Genomic DNA, 21,017 nt, shown 5'->3' on the forward strand with positions numbered 1-21,017 from the left:
ACAGAAAAACATAAACTTAAGTAAGGATTGTTTTGTCCTACAATTACAAGGACAAGGTGTCAGCAAAGTACCCCACACATCATTTCCATAATTAAAACAGAGAAGTTGCCATACTGTGCCTGACCTAAACCTAAAAAGTAACTTTCTCTCCCATCTTGATAGCTCTAACGTAAGGTACAGGGGTGTAACACCAACTGCCAGAGTAAAATAAAAATTACAAATACTCGATTTGATAAGGGCGTTGTAAATCCTCTGTCGCGTGGTATACCCCTGATATCTCTGCCTCACCACCCTCTTATCTGATTTAACAATTACACCGGGGTTGTTAAACAGGCCTGTGAGGCCAATATTGGTCAGGGAGTTAGCTATGTACTTTTGCCATGGAATAGTGGGCCCTTTATCCAATTTCAAACAATCCCTAATTATTTCCCTGTCAAGAATCACCTTATTATTGCACCACACACTAAACCAGAGCAAGAGAGGTGCCCCCTTTATCACATCCGTAATATATTCCAAATTCAGTTCAGAGTGTAAAATAAAACTGGCGCTCGAAGGCGGGAGATTCAGTAAACGCCTACAAATTCTGTTTTTCTCAACCTGGATTGCTGAGGAATTTTGATATCCCCATACTCCTGAGCCATAAATCGCAGTAGGTACACATTGCATTTTGTAAATTTTCATAAATGGTATAATCGTGTACCTGCCATCTTTTCTTACTAAATCAAAAAGAGAGCCAGTGGATCTACCAAGTTTCCGGCGGGCTGTAGATACCGGATTTGACCAGGAATTGTTTGTAGAAAAATCCAATCCTAGGTAACAAAAAATCCTAACAGCACTGAGGGAATTATCTCCCACACTCAGGGCCGCTACTGGTCTCCTGCTGTGTCCAATGGCCATAATATACGATTTACAAAAATTAATATTCATATCTAAATTATGCATAAAGGTCACAAAAGCGTCAACTAAGGTTTGTAAGGCGCACAGCATTCTGGCTAACAGAACCGCGTCGTCAGCATACAACAGAACCTGCACAGGGGAATTAGCAATTAACTGTACGTCCTGTATGGAGCTAGAAAGACTGGCATTTAACTCATTTATATAGAGGACAAAAAGGAGTGGTGCTAAAACACACCCCTGCCGGACACCACTTTCTAAAGAAAAGGTGTCTGCACCCTGACACCTACATTTTCATGAAGACCATGTAAAAAGTTCACTAGGGCAGCATCCACTCCTAAGCTAATTAACATCATCCAAAGCTTACTTCCATTTACCCAGTCGAACGCACTAGACAAATCCATGAATGCCAGGTACATTGGGCCGCTCTTAGCAACTGTATATTTATTTACAATGAGATGTAAATTCAAGCACTGCTCCACAGTACCGAGACCTGGTCGAAAGCCATATTGACAGGGAGACAGTATTTAGTTCTCTGTGGTCCAAGCCTGCAAACGACTAAAAATAACTCTCCCTATTATCTTAAAAGAGCTATCTACTAAAGATATGGGCCTGTCACACTTAGGTGACCCCCTGGCTCCTTTTTAAAAAAATCTGGACAATTGTAGAGAGTGACCAAGACTCAGGTATCCTGTTGCATAATGAGTTTTTAAATAAGTTTGCAAGTAACATCTAAATCGGTCCATGGGAATCCCATCAGGGCCTGGCGCCTTTCCACCAGCGCTCGAAACGATAGCCATCTCAACCTCCTGAACTGTTACTTGCAGCGGGCCTGCGAACGTGAGTGCCCACCACAAGACAGCCTCGAGCTCTATCTACTTTCTGTGAGTAAACACTTTTAAAGTGGATTACCCAGTCATGACATGAGATACTGCTACTTAAATGGTTTGTTTGTGATGCATCCCTTTGATAGAGCCTATTCACTTTCTCCCAGAACACCTTGCTATTGCTTTGAACAGCAGCCCGTTCGAGCATTTTCCAGTCCTTGCTAAATAGAAAGTGCTTCCTTTCTTTTATAGCCGCTTTGTATGAGCGTCTCACCTCCTGTACCTCTTTTTTTATCCCTAGGGAACCTCTTTTACGCTGATCTCAAACAGCGATTAGCAGTTGAACACTGCATCAAACCAACGGGGACAGTTTATTTTAGGTTTAAAAGGTTGTAATAACATATTCTTGACAGCTTCACACAATTGCCTATAGCGCTAGAACAACTCAAAACCAGATCCTTCCTCTAGAGAGCCCAAAATAAACAGGAGGTTGTCTTTAATAAGGCCCGTTAACGTTGTTATAGAGTCTTTTAAATGCCACACTACCCTTAAACTATCATTGGTATGTTCATTAAAGCCATCAGACATTTTTGGGAAGGCATCCTTGTTCAAGGGAAAACAAGCATCCAGGTGGATAGCATTATGGTCACTCCATAAAGTTTCTATCACCACACTATTTTTACACCACTGAAGACAGTTTTTTGTAGCAAATATATGATTGATGAACGAACCATGATTCCCTCCTCTATACTTAGGCTTATCTGGGCTGGAGCCTTGGAAAAAATTAACAACATCTATCAAATCACACTGGGCTACTAAATTCCGCCGATACAGTCCTCTCACATCACAGGGGACTTCTTCCGTAACCATGCTCCTTAGCCCAAAATCTGTATTATCAATGCCCATTTTAGCATTAAAATCCCCACAAATGATGATGCTTGGTTGCTGAATGGTACTCTTCCCATAAAACTTCAGGCCTCTGATAAAACTGAATAGCTCCTCAAACAAATCACTATAAATATTAGAAAAATTGGGGGGTTGTGGCCGAGGCATCAAGATGGCAGTCACACTGTAATAGTGCGCCGAACCCCTCCGTCATCCGCCTCTGATAATGCTCTTCTCGCCCAGTGCCCTGCATTGAAACGGACGTGGGAAGCTCTGAGTAACCCGCTGCAGCGTTTGAGCCTATGAGCGGGGCTGGCGGGGACCCGTAAGAAGTCGATTGCAGCGAGGCACAGCTCGCCCTGAGATTGCAGCCAGGAGTTGCTGGAAGCTCCTGTCCTAACTGATGTCCACGCTGGAGCTGGGCGGACGCCATCGAAGTGGCTGTAGAGGGACCAGAGGGCCAAGCCACTGATCGTGGGTGTCTGCTCCCCCGGCCCAGTGGCTGGGGCCCCGTCCTGAGGCAGAGACACATTGGAGGTGAGGCTGCGAAGGAAGAGACGAAGTACGGCCGGACTAGCCTCTGGGGCTGGAGGTCCGAGCGTGCGAAAGAGGTGGAGCGCCGCTTTGTGCGGCCGCCCGGGGTCTGTGACAGAGTGGCTGGCCTGGGTAGGCCGCGACTGCCTGGACTGATATCTCCCCGAGACCCATGTTCCCCCTTGCCACAATATGGATATGGGAGGAGACAAGCCGGAGCTGCAGAAGGGGCTGCAATGTGGAGTGGAGGCCGAGTGCGGCTGGAAGTGCTGGGGGCCTGCGGGTGCCGGGATCGTGGCGGGCCTTGCTGAGAAAGAGGGCCCGTTGGACGGCAGAAGCAGGCGCCTAAGAGCTGCGGCGCCCTGAAGAGACGGTGGTTGGCTGGTAGTCACTGGAGACGACTGTTGACCTGTGCCGGTGGCATGGGACCCTGAGGCCTACTGGTGTGAGACGCATCTACGCAGTGTGAGGCTTGTGGCTGTGAAGCGGAGCACCGGCCGCGCGGCTCTCACTCACCCCGTATCCGCTCTGTACCACCCGGACCAACAGCCTGTGTGCGCTGAAAGTGGTGAGGAGTGAGGGCTTGGACTGTAATTGAGTTGCCCGTCCAGGCGAAAGGATCCATCGGTAGTGGGCCCATTGTGCTGAGGTGCCACTGGAGGGAAAAGGTATTGTGTGCGCCAATGCCACATGCAGACGATGTACACAGTGTCGCGTGCCACGGTTGGCCATAAAACCACACTGATCCAGGTGGATCAGCGCTGGCAGGACCCTCTTAAGGTGTGATGCAAGAATCGTGGCATAAATATTTACCTCACTGTTGATAAGGGAGATTGGCCTATAGTCTGTGCAATGGCGTGGCGGCGGTTGCATTTTGGGGAGCACCACAATAGTGGCATATCCATTCCCTCCGGAAAGGAGCCCAGTCGGTCCCCTTCGCCGTATAAGGCCCTGAGGTGTGGTGTTAATTCGTCCCAAAATATTTTATAGTATTCCGACGGAAACCCGTCAGGTCCGGGGGTCTTGCCAGTTCCCAGTGAGGAAATCGCATCATTGATTTCCTCAGTCGTTATGGGACCATCAAGGGCTGCTGCCTCTGCATGGGGCAGTACAGGAAGGGGAAACATCTATTAAGAATTGACAAGCGTGTTCCTGATCAACCACTGAAGAGGTCCTGTAGAGTACCTCATAGTAGGACGCGAATGCATCTGCCACATCTGGCAGCTTATTAACGGGTTGTCGTTAGAAATTTCAGGGATGACTCTAGATGATTGGTGACTTGTAACCAGCCAGTAAAGCAGCTTCCCATTTTTGTCCCCCCAGCCATATACCCTGGCATTAAATGCACGCCAGAGGTGTTTAGCCACCTTCAAGGAATGATCACAGATCTTGTACCGAATCAGTAAGAGTTGCCTGGCCACTGCTTAGGTCGGCAGAGTAGAATGCTCCACTTCTAGTTGGGTGGCTCGGGTTTCCAACTGGGTAATGTATAGGGTGTGGGCCCGCTCCCGGGAGCAGACGAAGTTCTTGGCTACGCCCCGCACCACTGTCTTACTCGCCCCCTAGAGAATACCCGGCGAAGAGATTGACTCTGTATTTAGAGCAAAATACTCCTGGATTGTTTCCCACAGTTGCCGAACATGGGGCCCATGTCGCAGAGACCAGGCATTCATGCGCCACATGGGGCATACCCCGGTTTGAGCCGACCCCAGTATGAACTGAATCAGCGCATGATCCAATATACCCTTTGGTAGAATTTCAATGTGTGTGAGATGGCAACAGTCTGTTGCGGGCAACAGAAGAAGATAAATTCTAGATTGTGTGTGGTGTGCCGCCGAAGTGTGCGTAAGCTGTCGGCGCTGCATGTGTCAGACTCTCCATGCATCGCACAACCCCATGGACGCCAGCCAGCTAGACAGTCCAGAGGCCGCGGTGTGCCTATGAGCTGATGGGGACCCAGTCACATCCAAAGCGGGGTCAGGGACTGCGTTAAAGTCTCCCCCCAGCACCGTGACCCCCTTGGGCCAAGACTAGGAGTAGAGCAGTAAGGTCGTTGAGGGTCTTGCGCAGGCCACCAGAGGGGCATACACACTAATAATGTTAACAGTAAGGCCCTCCACCTCCCTTGTCAGGATCACATACCGGCCCTGATGGGTCCTTCCGCACCTGAGTGATCACCATGGCAAAGGAGCGGTGAAGCAGAACCGCCACCCCCCTCGACCCCTGAGCAAACCCCGCATGATATACCCTGTCAAAGCCCCGGCGGGCCAGAAACGAGCAGTGTTCTCCGAGAAGATGGGTCTCGTGTAGCAAGAGCATGTCAGGTCTGTGGCGCTGAACGTGCGTAAGTACTGCTGTGCGCTTGATCTTATCTAGAAGACCATTAACGTTCCAGGAAATAAGTTGCATTGGGCCCATCGAGTCTGTGAGAATGTCAGTCGAGCGCTCCCTTGGAGGTCCATCTGGACACCATTCACGTCCGGGACCGACAGAGCTGGGTTGTTGCCCCGGTGTGTATCATGGTACCTGTCATTGTGAAGTGCATGCCTACCCCCCCCTGTGTGTGTAATGTGAAAAGCAAACAAACATCAATCCTGACTAACAATAACAACAGCCATATATCCTGGCTTAAACTCCCACACCCCCCCCAACCACCACCCCTCCCCATACTTCCCCCATGAAGCATCTGTCACCCTTATAAAACATGGAACTCTCTACTTTAGTGGGTTCTCGACCCCAATCAAATGGGCACTGGTGGACCCCTCCATAAGGTAGGAGAAAACAACATTAAATAGTAGACATTTGCCTCTCTGCCCTGAACTGAACGGAGGATGCTGCGCCACTCCTTTAATCCTTTCCCAGCGGGAGTGTCATAGTGCCGGACTACGGGATAGGTCTGAGTCACTGGGAGCCTCCAAAGGCTCAGGCTCCCCTTCTTTTGCTCGTAGGCAAGCGTTGGATGTTCAGACAACATCAGTTGCTCAGTTCCTCCCAGCAGAGAACCAAGAAGGGAGCAGGACCGTGAGCCACGCCACCTCTTGCGTTTCCTGGAGCACGAGTGCCACCGCTGACCCGAAGGCCACCACAACCGTACGTCCGCCAGCAGCGCCTCGTGACTCTTCGTGGAGCCGCCCCCACAAGCGCCTAGAGGGACCTCCTCGTCGCCCACGTCCACGCCGCTTCAGGAGTCTCAAAGAAGTAAGTCTTGTTGCCGTGCAACACTATGAGTTTAGCGGGAAAAAGAAGACGGTAAGGTGTCTCCATCGCTCCTAATTTCTGCTTAACCTCTAAATAGGATCTACGTTGTAGTTGGACTTCTCTTGTATAGTCCGGAAATACAAGGACCTTCATTCCATCACAGCACAATTCCTTTCTTGTTTGTGCCTCCTGTAACACCGCATCCCTGTCTTTAAGATTAAAGAAACAGAGTATCACAGATCTCGGAGGAAAGCCCAGTGGGGGTCTGGCGAACAAGGCCCGATGGGCTCGCTCTATGGCAAACCAGGGTGTGAGGTGCTCCGCCAGCATCCAGGACTTAAACCACTCTTCCAAAAAGGATGCCAAGGAGAGGGTTGCCGTGTTCTCGGGAAGTCCTATGATACAGAGGTTATTGCGTCTTGAACAGTTTTCAGTGTCTTCTGCCCTGCAATGCAGTTCTGATGTTCGGACTAGCAACTTGGATACTAGAGATTTAAGGGCAGCCATTTCATCTTCCACATTAGGTATTCTGGACTCCGCCTCAGTGATCCTTGCCGTTGCATTGCAGAGATCGTGACGCACTAACGCCACATCGACTCAAACCTCCCCAATTTTCACCTCCACTGTTGTTTAGGAGGCCTGGATAGCCTGAAGAATGGTCGCCTCATCTCCGGCGGGTACTGACTTCCCGTCCTGGCCGCCCGCCGCCAGGGTTCCAGTGTGAGTCGAGCCCAGGCCTGTAGTAAATTGCTCCATACGTGTTTGCATTGACGTGGATCGGGCTGGTTTATCCTTGCCCATTGTAGCCCTCCCTGGGACCTGGCCCTCCTCTTTGTTGACTTTGAGAAGGCTTTTGATGCCGTGGATTGGGGGTTCCTCTTTCTAGTGTTGCAGCGTGCTGGCTTGGGGCCTAGATTTTGCTGTTTGGTGTGTGCCTTATACTCCAATCCCATGGCCCGGGTCCAGGTCAATGGTATCCTATCCTTCTCCTTCCAAATCCGCTGGAGAACATGTCAGGGTTGCCCTCTATCCCCCTTCCTTTTTGCCTTGTCCGTTGAGCCTTTGGCACAACTGATCAGAATCGACCCTCTGTATCACGGCTGGAGCTGGGGAAACGCATATGAGGACCGAGTGGCTTTGTATGCGGATGATGTCTTACTTTGTATGGCAGAGCCCAGTGAATCTGGCCCGCGGTGTTTTCATCTCCTCCGTTGTTACGAGAAGGCATTGGGCTTAAAATGAACCCTGCCAAATCAGTGTTGCTCCCCTTGGCACCTCCACGGGATTGCTACGACTGGCAGGAAGTAGTACCTATTCGTCGGTTGAGCATTAAGTACTTAGGTATATGGGTGACCCTCCTCCCAGAGCAGTGCTTTAAATGGACCGGTACTGTCCGGGACGGAGTAGCACTGTCCTAGAGCTAACTTGGTCCATGAACTTGGTGCAGTTGATGTCCCGGAATAAGGCAGACCTGCAGTGATGGCAGGCACTACCGTTGAATGTATTGGGCCGTGTGGCCTTATATAAAATCATGGTACTTCCACGTATTTTGTATGTACTTCAGAACTTTTCGTTCCCGATCCCATGTTCCTGGTTCCAAAAACTAGACAGGGCAACAATCTCATTTCTTTGGCATGGCTCGAGGCACCGGATTGCGCTGCAACATTGCCAGAGGGGGTTTTACGACGGGGGGATGAGCATGGCTAACCCCTATTCATATGACTTAGCGATGTAGCTCCTGGTCGTGCATGACTGGTTCAGTGGGGGGAGGGCCAAACTAGTTTACCAGATTGAATTGTCAACACTTTGTTTTTCACTTATTTTGGACTTGCTTTATGGCTCACCACTCCCCTGTGAAATGGATCTCATGACTAGAGTGGAATTTCTTGGATGGCGTGCGGCCCTGTGTCACACCCGATGGAATAGCGTCATCACCCAGCAGACCTCCTTATGGCGTGGCACCTGGTTAAAAGAGTCGGCTGCGTTGAAAGGGTTAGAAAAATGGGACTTTCGCAACTGGGAGATGTGTGGAGGGGGGATGCGATGCGATACTTTCAAGACTTACAGACTGACTTCCAACTCTCCCGCACACAATTCTTCAGATACCTCCAGCTGCGACATGCCCTGAACACGCTCTTGTCCCGCAGTGATTCACTACCCGAATACGACCGACTGGAGGCAGAATTGCTCATGGATGCTCTAGGGAAAAAGGGGGTGTCCCAAATTTACAAGATGTTAATTAACCATGCCGCGGGTGACCTGAATCACATCAGGAGTAGGTGGGAGAGATGGCTGGGACCTCTGGAGGAGACAGAGTGGGTGGATGCACTGATGGCACCGAGACTACTGGCGGTGGCGGCGCGGTTGCGATTAATACAGTTGTATTTTCTGTATGGGTCTTACCTTTCTCCTGTCCGACTACACCGAGCGGGCCTCCGCCTATCTGCCCAGTGCCATAGGTGCCTGGAAGACTCGGCTGATTTTTTCCGTATGGTCTGGAGTGCCCCTGTATATAGGCGTACTGGGACAAGATATTCCGTGAACTGACCTGTATAGAGGCGTACTGGGACAAGATATTCCGTGAACTGACCACAGTGTTGGAAAGAGTGCAGCAGATGTCCCCAAAATTAGTCCTGTTGGGCACTATGGATGAACTGGAGGGCTCGAGGGCCGACCAAGCATTTGTGGGAGAAGCTTTACTGGTGGCAAAAAGAGACATTGCAGCCACTTGGAACACTGCCTCAGGCTCGTCCTTACGGAAATGGAAACATGGAGTTGACTGGTGTGCAAGTCTGGAAAAATCGGTTTATGAGGCAAGGGACTGTCCACATAAGCATGCTAAGGTGTGGGGGGGAAATGGCTGGGTCTTCTTCCTTAACCACTCATTATTGTACGCCTGGTGTGGAATGTTAATAATGTTGATGTGCCATACTGACAATCTGTGTTGTCTGTGTGATGTTGTGCACAAGCTGGGGCGCCTAGCTCCTACCTGTGCTCTTCTACACTATTTGTTCTTCTCCTTTTCTGTCTTTAAAAAAACAAAAAAAATTGTTTATCAAAAAAAAGTATTAGAAAAATGATTGTTATAAAAATTTACTAACTATAAACCAAAAGACCGCCTAGTGTCTCTGATAAATAGTGCCTGATAAGCAGAACTACCTGTATCTATAATTGCAACAGTAATTCTGATATTCTTCACCCAAATAGCGAGACCTCCACCAGTTCTCCAGGATTGAGCAGCAACAGCAGGGCAGGAATAACAGGAAAAAGCGTTTGAAACTACAGAAGTAATATCCCAGGTTTCTTGAAATATTATAAAATCATAACCCTCAATGAAAGACAGCTACTCTGGATTGGAGATGTTATTTCTTAAGCTGGCCACGGTCCAACTTAGCAAGGAAAACTGTCTATCCCCACAATGGCTATTACAATACACCTCACTTCCTTGACCCCTTCCCCTCGATAAGGTATTTAACGAAGGCAAGGGAGTAGTGGGAGTGACCCTGTTCTAAAACAGACTCAACATGATGTGAAAACACACTATGATAAGAAGCAAGTCTAGGGGGGGGGGACCCCCGTCCAATTCCCTATCCCTGACACTTAAGGCTACCTTCTGCAGGCCCCTATACTGTCAGTCCACCTTGTTAAGATCTATCAGTGGATCAAAAGTTTTTTTTACATATAACGCTGGAAACACCTAGGAGGGGGACTGCACAAGGCGGGCTGAAGAAAGGATCATGGACTTTCAGGGGTTATTTGACCTTTAGAAGAAGCCAAGAGGTAACACTCTTATTTTACCCGAGTTGCCAAAAGGCTGGAAAGGATTTTCTCTGCCAGTTGTGGGTACCTAAAATTGTCAATAATACAGTCACCAGGGATACATTTACCAGAGGGACCGATCCAGGTGACACAGCGGGTCAGCAAAATATTCCCATAATCACGGACATCAAACTTGGAATGGTTCACTAACCAGTGGCATACCTTATTTTGAAGTTGGAGAGTAGATTCTGAATATGAATTGGACATGGAAGGAACACCGACCAAAACAACAACAGGAGGAAGCTTAATCGCTAGTAATTATGAGGATGATGTAACGGCTGAAGTCTCTTGTGGCGCCACCCCAGTAACGGCTGAAGACATGTTGGGAGAAGGTAGATTAAATATAGGAGCTAAAATGGGTGTGGACCACTTATCTTGCAGACATAGGCCGGGGTGCAGTCGACTGCTTCCTGCTATCACTTCCTGACTAGTACTTTTGAGAGGAAGAACATTCAATAAAGAAGGATGTCCCGAAGGGATCTTTTCAGGGTTACTTGTAGCTGCTATAGGCCCCCTGAGTGGCAAGATTTGCTGACCCTGACATATTCCTAAACTTTTCTCTACTGCTACTTCCCCCAATCTTTCTATCAGGGGTGTTAAACACTCATTCAAGGAAGTTATAAACTTTCGGACAACTATATCTCAATCTGGTATATGTACCGTACCCAGGTTGTCTATTTCACCTTGCTCTCATGCAGTTGACACACATATGGGAAGTGAGAGGGCATCACTAGTCCTGGCTTTCCTCTTGCACTTAGTGGTGGATGAGGCTTTAAAAAAACTCGATTTGGGTGCTCCACATAGGGCTTAGATGTCATACTACTGACCATAGGGGCATCTGAACTAATTAAAGGAATGAGGCTATTTAAGTCACTAATATCCTGCCCTCCTATATCAGTTTCTACACCATGCGTCCCTATAATAGCGGTGTGAGGGGAACCTGCGGAGCCCAAAGACAAACGCTTGTCTGCCAAATCAATCTCCTTGGCGACAACACTAACTGCTCACACCAGAAAGGAATCAATAGTTGTAGAATTAAATCCTATTGGCATCTTACTCTTCTTGCCCATGACTGCTTTCTGGCCAGATGTAGCCCCCTACCAGTGGCTGTGGGCTAGATATGGCCCTGAAGCAAACTTTATTGCACACCCTGCCTTGTACACCACTTTCTATACTGTGCGAGCCAACATTCAGTGACTATACATGGAAGCATAAGTAAAATAAAACAAGAGAGTGGGCCCAGCCCAGCCTCTTATGGCCGTGGGTGGGCGCCAACGCAGTGGTGATCTGCCCGCGCTTTATAGCGCTTGTTAGTGGCACAAGGGTGAGCAGCTGATCCCAAAATGGCCACCTCCAAGGGCCAAAAGGAGTCTGGGATATGTAGTCCCCCGCAAGTTGTTCAGCGCGTCCCGTGCAGCGGTGATCTGCCCATGTTTTACAGCACTCGTTAGTGGCACAAGTGAGAGCAGCTGGTCTCAAAATGGCCACCTCCAGGGGCCACAAGGAATCTGGGATATGTAGTCCCCCACAAGTTGTTCAGCGCTTCCCTTTGTTGATGATGATAGCACGTAGTCAACCAGAGTATACATAAATTCTGTGCAATGAATGACAGACCTTACCAATCGCATGTAAGTGCCATTTATAAACATCTACAGAAGAGAGATTTACTCTGATAGAAAAATCCTCACTGCAGTGCAAACTGCAGCCATTGAATTGTGTACCGCAGCTCAAGGAAAGTTAATAATCATAGTAAGACCAGTACCATCTCTGGAACCTTCCAGTGAGGCAAGTATCCCAAATTAACATGCATTACATGTTTGTTGGGTACAGTGGTTCTTGAGTGAAGCTAGCGCTGACATTTAGTTTGAAGATGGTCCTTCATTAAAGACACAGGAGTTTCCACAATACAGACAAACCAATTTGAAGACTCCATTTGCAAAACAATTGCTTGAAGTTTTGTTTATACTGATGGAGCCTGCAATAGGACCTAAACACCAGTACTCCATAGGTGTGCCACAGTGTAAGGAAAGCTTGAGGGTTCTGAAATTAAAATTATAAAATACATATGAAGGCCTGGGCCGATTGAGCTGCAAAAATAGCGAAAATAAATGCACTTATTTTAGCCTTACAGAAGACAGCCATATCAGTTCCAACATTAATAATCTCTGACTCATCTTTTTGTGTTCAGGGATATAATGTTGAGTAAATCAATGGCAGATCAGTAATTGAAAAGATGCAGAGTAAAAGACAATAAAAGCTAAACCTTTTTGACTTGGATAGCTGCTCTCCAATGACAGCTTCCACTGGTGAAAGTCGAGCACACACTGGCACACCAGAGTGAAGGAGTTCACTGTAAAAGCTGTTCTGCTGCAGATAAGCTGCAAAATCGTCAGAAAAGTGCAGGTTTTTAAAGTAGCCACAGTGATCGGGTTGAAAACCAAAATTGACTTGGACATACACTCAGTAATCCAATCATCGCAACACAAAAGAGCCCCTCCTCCCAGCTTTCCAGAGAAGTATAACTTCTTCCTGGGGTGAGATGGGCGCTTGAGCATACCTAAAAGAGGGAAACACAATATTCCAAATGCATCTACCAGGTGGAATTTATGGTCCCTGTTTCATTTTGTACATGTTCTGCAGAATGATATATGAGTGTTAGACCTGACATGCCTTAGGGTGTTCACCCCTAACTTTTTGCCTGCCTCCCTCCTCTTTTTAGACTCTGTTTTTGCTGGCTTTTAGACTCTGCGCACTTTACCACTGCTAACCAGTGCTAAAGTGCATATGCTCGCTCCCTTTAAACATGGTAACTTTGGATCATACCCAATTGGACTATTTAATCTACTTATAAGTCCCTAGTAGTGTGCACTGTATGTGCCTAGGGCCTGTAGATTAAATGCTACTAGTGGGCCTGCAGCACTGGTTGTGCCACCCACTCAAGTAGCCCCTTTACCTTGTCCCAGGCCTGCCATTGCAAGGCCTGTGTGTGCAGTTTCACTGCCACTTCGACTTGGCATTTAAAAGTACTTGCCAAGCCTAAAGCTCCCCTTTTTCTACACATAAGTCACCTCTAATGTGTGCCCTAGGTAACCCCTAGACCAGGGTGCTGTGTGGGTAAAAGGCAGGACATACACCTGTGTAGTTTACATGTCCTGGTAGTGTAAAACTTCTAAATTCGTTTTTACACTACTGTGAGGCCTGCTCCCTTCATAGGCTAACATTGGGGCTGCCCTCATACATTGTTGAAGTGGTAGCTGCTGATCTGAAGGGAGTAGGAAGGTCATATTTAGTATGGCCAGAATGGTAATACAAAATCCTGCTGACTGGTGAAGTTGGATTTAATATTACTATTTTAGAAATGCCACTTTTAGAAAGTGAGCATTTCTCTGCACTTAAATCTTTCTGTGCCTTACAATCCACGTCTGGCTAGGTTTAGTTGACAGCTCCTTGTGCATTCACTCAGACACACCCCAAACATAGGGTACTCAGCCTCACTTGCATACATCTGCATTTTGAATGGGTCTTCCTGGGCTGGGAGGGTGGAGGGCCTGCTCTGACACAAAGGACTGCCACACCCCCTACTGGGACCCTGGCAGACAGGATTGAACTGAAAGGGGACCTGGTGCTCTTCTAAGCCACTCATTGAAGTCTCCACCACTTCAAAGGCACATTTGGGTATAAAACCGGGCCTCTGCCCTACCACCTCAGACACTTGCTGGAGAAGAAACCTGAACCAGAACCTACATCCTGCCAAGAAGAACTGCCTGGCTGCTCAAAGGACTCACCTGTCTGCTTTCTACAAAGGACTGCTGCCTTGCTGTTGGCCTGCTGCCTTGCTGAACTCTTGTCTGGCTGTAAAAGTGCTCTCCAAGGGCTTGGATAGAGCTTGCCTCCTGTTTCTTGAAGTCTCAGGACCAAAAAGACTTCTTTCTTTCAACTGGACGCCGTGTGCGCTGAAAAATTTGACGCACAGCTTGTTCCGCGGTGAGAAATTCGCCGCTCGATGCGACGCCTACGGTGCGACCGGAAGTTTGACGCACGGCCTCGCCTGGACAACACCGCCAGACTTCCAGAGAGGAAATCAACGCGACCCCTGCCGTGAGGAAGAAAATTCCACGCACAGCCCCCCGGAACGACGCGCAGCCGGTTAGCAAGCCTAGGATTCCACGCACAGACCCTGGGGCATCTGGTAATCCCGTGACCCACAGAAGGAGTCGGCCCGCGTGCCGGAAAACGACGCACGTCTTCCCCGAGTGAAAAATAACAACGCAAGTCCGTGTGTGAAGGGGCTAAACCGACGCACACACCATTTTTCTTCCCGCAGAACGACGCACGTCTCCCCGCATGAAAAATAATGACGCAAGTCCCTGTGTGAAGGGGCGAAACCGACGCACACACCATTTTTCCACGCATCTCCTCCTCTGCGGCCCTCTGCGGAGATTTTCCACTCCAAACCAGGTACTTTGTGCTTGAAAGAGACTTTGTTTGCTTTTTAAAGACTTAAGACACTTTATATCACCCTTCAGTGATATCTCTACAAATTCTTATTGCATCTTTTATTGTGTTGATCTACAAATATCCAGATAAATATTCTATATTTTTCTAAACACTGTGTGGGGTATTTTTGTGGTGCTATATGGTGTTATTGCATGATTGTTTGCACAAATACTTTACACATTGCCTTCTAAGTTAAGCCTGACTGCTCGTGCCAAGCTACCAGAGGGTGGGCACAGGATAATTTGGATTGTGTGTGACTTACCCTGACTAGAGTGAGGGTTCTTGCTTGGACAGAAGGTAACCTGACTGCCAACCAAAAACCCTATTTCTAACAATGAGCTAACAGCAGTCACATCCTGGCTCCTTTTTTTTTTTTACAACTCTAAATAGCACGAGTAGAAACCATTAGTCTTTTACCAACTCCGTTCAGCATCTCCAAAAAGTAATGACAAATTCAGTAGGACCCAAAGGCGAAACCTGTTGGTTTTGCCAATGCTTGTTTTCTATATTGGCAAAGTCCCAGCATCTTAACCAACAATAGAGCTTTATGACAAAACTAGGATTGGCAAAGCCGAAAGTCTAACAGCAAACGCCAGACCTTTTGGCTTTGCTAATGCTTGTTTACATTTCTTGTGGGGCGAGAAGGCTCTGGGTGCATTGAGGACACAATTATACAACAGCTCACAACAGAACAAGAGATCCCTGGATTGGGGCTGTTTATTGGGTGATCTGGTTGCTACTTCATCAAGGATTGGCAATTTTAAACATCTTTTTGTGGGAGGAAAGATTTGCGGCGCATTGATTTGGCTTCTGTGGCTGCCACACAGAAAGTCCTATCAGGTCACATAATCTATGTACCGCAGGTGGTTGTGGTGAAAGTGGGTGACTGGCTACTGCAATTGAAATTGGTGTTTTATTTAAATCAGTTTTGTGGTGGGAATGCTCAGGTGTGTGTTAATTGTGCTGCTGCGATGGTTATCTGGTCAGTCACACCGGTTATGTAACCACCGGGCCCCGTGTGCTTGTTTGAAGCACTAAGTGACACTTTGTAAGGCACTGGAAGTTTTTTTAATTGTTTTAGTCTTTGGTGCCTTAATTCTGCCTTGGGTTGACAAAGTGGTGGATCACAGCATGTCACTTGAGCCGCATGGCTTTAGTGGATGAAGGGTGAGCTTTGCAAAATTGACACATACATACATCTATTTTTTTCGCACAGAGAAAATATTTTTCCCTCGGACAATCAATAAATATTACAGTGTTCCCTCTGCATTCCCACTTGGGAAATCCCAATTCCTCGTGGCTTTGACAACAGTAAATCTGTTGGCTTTTTGAAGATGGGAAACTACATGCAGGGATATGTTAAGACCCAGAATCCTACAAGATCTTTCAAATTCACTTGGTTTTCAGGTAGATCTACCACGCCATGCTCTCAATCCAGGGCAAATACTAATATTACAGTTGGGAGAATTCCACCACTCTTAACTGAATTTCCTCAGTCTGAATTGGGCAGTCCGACTTAACACCCTGGATTATTACTCACTGATGGAACTGCTAAATACAAAGAGTCAAAATGCTGCCATTTGCCAACGCTTGTCTGACCAGACAGCCAAATGTCAACCCGGCCACTTGCATCGTTGCTCCACATTTGGAAGCTCAGTGAAGCAAATATCACACCGACTTGCAGTTATGGTCCATATTCATCTGACTGAAGCAATGCCCACTGATTACAGTTCATGCGGCTGCACTCTGTATTTGCCTTAGAATGTTATGTAACCTAGGATTCCTTTAGCAAGGCACTGAAGAAGTCAATTTTGTGTATCTACATCGACAGGTAGATTTTGCGTGTTTGCCTTGGAAGAATTGCAGCATTCTGTTCCCCTTAGAAAATGTTTTTAAAGAAATCCCTGTGGTTTTAGAATAATACGTATTTTTATAAAATGTCAGGTTTCTATCTTTTTTTTGTTTGTTAATATGACCATGACTAGGACAAACTAGTGGCATTTTCATTTATATACAAGTGGGTGGTTATGCTGACTGATGAATGGGAGAACACCCTTTATTTTGTGTATTCATATAATAGGGGATAAACAGTGTGATAACTGGGAACCTAAGATTTTACTGATGTTTGAGGTAGGTGTTTTCATTCAACTAGTACATAGCGTCCTTTCAAAATATTAAAATGTAACTTAAAATAGTTTTACTTAGTATTGATATGTATTTATCTGTTAAATATAAAAATATAAATAGCCTACGCGTACGACGCGTAGGAATCAGCGGCCGTTTAAACCTGTACTAAAACGTTAGTTGGAAGTAAAGAGTCCAGGGTATTCACTGTGGTTTAAATTGAAAGAATGTTTTCCTTGAAATCTTGTTTCAGCTGAGTTTCTTTGTCACTTCCTCCGGTTTTTTATTATATTTTATGCATCACCTCCCCACTGCTGCACTCGTGATTGATTTACAGAAACAAATTAAACATTGTCTTGCATTACTAGTTGGAGCCCTGCGGAGATGTGAAGCACATCCACGGAATTGCTTGTTAGGTTCTCCCTCGCCATTATCTTTCCTGCATGTTCTTTTACTAGTTAGTCGGTGCATTCATTGTGCAGTAGGTGGCACCCCGCATTGTGCATTTGCTTTCTCTAGCAAAGCGAGGGAAACAGCTGGTATGTGATTACAAGTTTGAGGGAAGTATGCAGCTTCGCAAAAAAGCCAGGGATTTGGTGTTGAGCTGTCAAAAGGCACAGGGCGCAAGGTTAACTAATTGACTTGTTGCAAAGAAATGGAACGGCTCCTTGCAGACGACGACTCCGTGCCATTCGTTTTATGTGACAGAACAGTACTTCCTAGTAAAAAAAAAAGTAGTTTTTTTTTAATTCTGGAATTGAAACAAGCGTTTGAAATATTTACGGGCTTTTGCCAGAAAAAAGCACGTGTTTATGACCACGGTGGTAGCTTTAATAACTTGCCTATTATGCATTTATTATCCGTATTTACCTCCTTAACGTTGCACCGCTAGAATGATTCGTTTGCGGTTTAGGGCAAAGCCAGTAATCGGCTGTTTTGCTTTCCTGAATGGATATTTAAGTAGACCGGCCGGAGGCCGGAAAAGGACATAAAGGTACAGGTCGCAATATAAGTGGAGCCGGCACTCGTGGCATTTGCTTTTAATTTCATCTTGTTTCATTTATACCAACGATTTTGTCTCCAGCTGTCAGTAAGATGATTGTTGAAAGGCGTTCTTCTAATGGCGAAGCTGGTGTTTCAGTAGCCGTGCAAAAATACTCACCCTTTTAGCGACGGTCGTGCCACTCCTGCAGACAGTTTTTATACTAAAATGTATAATCTGATTATCTTCTGCGAAAAATAAACGCAATAGTTAATAATGACATTTTGCTTCATTTTACCATCATTCCTTTGTAGCCAGGATACAAGTAGACATTTTGCCGAAGGTAGGCTGGAGTAGGACAGTGTAAATTGTGGATGTGAATGGGGAACCATAATACACTGATTTTAAACGATGATAGTCTCTCAGTGGACAGCACTTTCAGAGGCTAATGTTTGAACTGGAGAAAGGGAGTTTACATGTGCAGGGCCTACAGTACATTTTGTGTAAAGTTCACGCTGTAAAAAGGTTAAATCTTGGTTTAAAATACAAAAAGTAAGGGAAATGGTACTATGCGATAGCTGGCTGCTCATACTATTTGGGTGTTGAATCCTGATACGATGTCAACTATACCACAGAAACAACTGTAGTTTTAAAAATAATCATTTTCCGTATAGTGGTCCATACAGCACTACTGCCATTTCCAAGCGTTTTACGTAACAAATATTAACATTATCAAATTTATGGTACTGGATGAGTCTGCCTTTCTAGGATTCAGCTCCTGATCTGCAGACCATCACATCTGTCAGTGGCTATTTATTGTTCGTTCAGTTGTCTTTCTGGCCCCTTGTGACAGTGTATATCCATCCTAGAATATTGTGTTTAGATTGATGCACCATTTCCCACTTTAAGTAGAAATAGTGGTCTAATATGTATAGTCAAGGAGAACGCTGAAGATTATTCCAAATTACTGAACATCTAGTCAGTTTTACACTTGGGTTCAATTGCTTTTTGCTTTTCTCTGGAAGACTTAACTGACGAACTGAACAAAATCTTCTAGATCAGATATTTTCTAGTTGCATCACGAATTTGTCTTCACTTAAATTAATTTACGACTCTCCATTACTTTGCCTCATGCCTGTGGATAGTACATATAAAACTGTTGCAAAATGGATTTTCATCTTTCTGTACTCGGGGATGACACTACCAGTTAACATATAGGGTATAATTAAAACATGAATTCATTTCTCCCATCTACGAAAACCATTAAGTGTTTAAATAAATACACAAATCCACTTTACTTGGATACTTATTCAGACAACAAATACATATCTGGTAGGAAAATAATAATAAATAGCTATTTAAAAAGAAAGTGGCGTTATTCCTCATAGCCATTCATTCCTCACACATATTTCATTGTTCTCCAATAAGTGTATCAATTGACATACTGTAGTTATTAAAATTGCCAGCTTCTAGCAATGTGGGGTAGCAAGTCCAAGTAATTACATTCAGGATTTTGTAGTGATATTTAAATGTGTGCTAGTGTTTAAACGGGCTTCAGGCAATTTGCACCAGTCGCCTGCTACATATATCAAGTAGCTTCTTTGTTAGCAAGGGGGAGGTGGTGCAATTACACCTACGACGACGGGTTAAAATCACAGAGCATAATTGGTTGAAGACGTGTTGACCAGAATGAGAAAGCTCTGAAAGCAAGTCACCGTGGCCTTGTAATACTGTAAATAAATATTATTGTTTAAGTGGAAAATAAGTGCTCAAAATGGAACTTTTGGTCTGCTTCTGAAAAAAAATGTTAACCACAGTGCTGCAGCATCTGGAATTGTGCAGTCTGTGAAATGCGCTTCCATTTTTTCCATAGCGGTGCTTTTCTTAGTAAGGAAGTAAACTGTCACGCAGTTCTTCGGTCTTAAGTTAGGCTAGCAGTCATTATTACAAATAGGTAATGAAGTGGTGGCGAGGGGAGTCTGTTTTTTTCTAAAGACCTTCTTTAACCAAATACAATAAAAAAGGAAATATGTCCCTGTGAAAAAAAGTGGTATCTGCTAAAATGTGTTTTCCATGTTGACATATTTAAGCACTGTTTTCGGTCCTTCAGATATCCCCACCTTGCAAGTGGTCAGAGTTGTTGCGCCGTGAGATTTCGAACGTTACCACTACATACAGTGTGTTGTTTGCTCACCTAGAGATATTATTGTAAGGCTCTGTGCACCTAAATGTGCAGACATTCCTGCATGGGTGGTATTAGCAGTGGAAGACCTGAATAGAATCGGCCATTTTCTTTGTCTTACTGATTTGCTTGCTTGGTAGTTATGAATGCTTAGCTGTGGTCCTTTCTGCTCAAGAGGAGTACTTATTATTGAAACAATGAGTCTCTGCGGTTTTACTGAGGAGGCAGGTTGGAGAATGTTGTCCTCTGCATTACTGAAAATAGAAGGCTTTTGGTACTGATATAATCGTGGCTAAATAGTGATGAATCACAAAATGTAACCCCCCCGTGGAAATACGCATGATTTGAGTGTGCATGTGAGCGTTTGTGAGTGATGCACACAAGGGCATGTTTTCATAAATAAACAGTAAAAAATACACTGAAAAGTCTTTTGAACATATTCGGGGGTGGTGGCTCAGAAGTGAGGAATTTCATCGGGGTGATTGTGAGGATACAATTGTACTTTTCTATTCATGAAAATAACGTATTTAATTGTAGCATGGCACTTTTTTGAATACAAGGTTAATTGTAAGATTTTCCATTCCAATTAAAGGCATATGCAAGTGGTCTAAGTGCTCTTTCATTCACACATACTTTTTACTTTAGTTGTACTCTTGTGGAGATAACTCAAGGAACTGGATATGCATATGCAAATTAGGCATAGACGTTATTTTCACATGGTACAAGGAAACAAATTAGGCCCAAGTGTCATTTTCACATGGTACAAGGTTGGTTCTGAGCTTTTTTTATTTGGGAGCCGGTAGCTAGCCCGTACTTGAAAGTTAGAATAGATACTTGCTGCCCTCTCCCAAGTAATGCAAATTGAGATAGATTTTTATATTGGGACAGAGCCCCAGGTTCTAAAATGGTATAACATTAAATTATTTGTAGCTATCTTTCTTGGATTACTTACAAAGGCAACATTTTCCATGGAAGATTTTGTGGGTAATTCAATGTAAAATGTGCACTGTGTGTACAGGTCGTTGGCTATTACAGCTGTCCTAAGAGTATAAAACTGTAATCTAAAGAATCAGAG

The 21,017-nt window shown here is 45.6% G+C and overlaps 1 protein-coding gene across 15 annotated transcripts in view; it reads left to right on the forward strand.

Moving 5' to 3' along the window:
- Positions 1-21,017, forward strand: part of TANK (TRAF family member associated NFKB activator) — a 549,717-nt gene that overhangs the window by 526,814 nt on the left and 1,886 nt on the right. The window lies entirely within an intron of this gene.

This window comes from Pleurodeles waltl, chromosome 3_1, assembly GCF_031143425.1.
Source record: "Pleurodeles waltl isolate 20211129_DDA chromosome 3_1, aPleWal1.hap1.20221129, whole genome shotgun sequence".
In the NCBI taxonomy this organism is placed as follows: Eukaryota; Metazoa; Chordata; class Amphibia; order Caudata; family Salamandridae; genus Pleurodeles; species Pleurodeles waltl.